Source organism: Amblyomma maculatum, chromosome 3, assembly GCF_055883805.1.
Source record: "Amblyomma maculatum isolate TAMU_Amacu chromosome 3, ASM5588380v1, whole genome shotgun sequence".
Taxonomy (NCBI): Eukaryota; Metazoa; Arthropoda; class Arachnida; order Ixodida; family Ixodidae; genus Amblyomma; species Amblyomma maculatum.
In genome coordinates this window covers 147503092-147504281 of record NC_139346.1, presented here as the reverse complement: position 1 = coordinate 147504281, position 1190 = coordinate 147503092, and the positions used below count along the sequence as shown (strand labels likewise).

Here is a 1190-nt window from a genome sequence, read left to right as displayed (position 1 = left end):
GATGATTGCTCCAACCCCAGCATATCATGAAAAAAAGGGTGACAAACAAACAAAGGCTAAAATGCATTACAGTAATAGGGCCTACCCTGTCCCCATAAGCGTGACTGAAATAGTGTAGGTTGATTAATTACGCTAATGGAATTAGATAGATGGCTGTTTCGTCATTGATGGAAGGAGTTTTGACTTAAAGGCAGTTAGGTGCAGATTGTGGCGTTTAAACTTGGTTGTCCTTGTAAAGAAAGCGGACAAAAAGTCTAACGCTCAGAAAACAATAACCGTGGTTCAGTATCCCTATCTCAGATTTCTGATTAAAATGATACCGAGATGATTGCTCCAACCCCAGCATATCATGAAAAAAAAAAGGGTGGCAAACAAACATAGGCTAAAATGCATTACAGTAAAAGGGCCTACCCTGTCCCCATAAGCGTAACTGAAATGTTGTAGGTTGGTTAATTACGTTAATGGAATTAAATAGACGGCTGTTTCGTTATGTTTCTGAATCTTCCACATAACTTCCTTTTCTCTCAGGTATGCGCAAGCCATCTCTAACTGGCACAAACTGTTGAGTCACAGCGGTCGAAAGACACTCTCGACATTTAACAAATTTCGTTAGCACGCAGTTCTGTCAGGATGGCCGAGCGGTCCAAGGCGCTGCGTTCAGGTCGCAGTCCGGTCTTCCGGGCGTGGGTTCGAATCCCACTTCTGACACATTTTTCCTTCCTAGTTTTTTATCCCTCTTTAGCTGCAACGTAAGAAAACTCAACGTGCTATTTGTTTGTGCATAGCGAAGCAGTTGAGCCCCCCAAAATTTGGTAGTCGATCTACTTTCAATGCATTTTCTATTACCTGTAGGATTTCTTTTCGACTGCCTAAAAAGTATGGGTTTTCTATTGCACTCATTTGTGCTTCACATTAAGCAAACGTGTTAATGGTTGTGCCTCGTTTTCAGGGCCACGAATCCGCATGCGATTCGGCTTCATTGATTCCGCTCTCTCTCCATTGTTCAAGTGCGGTAAGGCGCTTGGGCGACATCATAGTGTAGGCACAGGATGAGTGTCACTTCTGGATAGTGTCGTCCATTCAATGACGGCTTTTCAGCTATTCGGAAGAAAAAAAAAGACAACGAGTGAGAAGCTCAAATAATAGTTCTTGCCAAGCAGAATTTAGAATGCAGACAGGCGTGTCGTGCT

General features: G+C 43.0%; 1 non-coding gene across 1 annotated transcript; it reads left to right on the top strand.

Moving 5' to 3' along the window:
- The first annotated feature begins 624 nt into the window (after positions 1 to 624).
- On the top strand, positions 625 to 708 carry TRNAL-CAG (transfer RNA leucine (anticodon CAG)). The gene has a single exon. It is a non-coding gene; the product is annotated as a tRNA-Leu (tRNA).
- The last annotated feature ends 482 nt before the right edge of the window (positions 709 to 1190 follow it).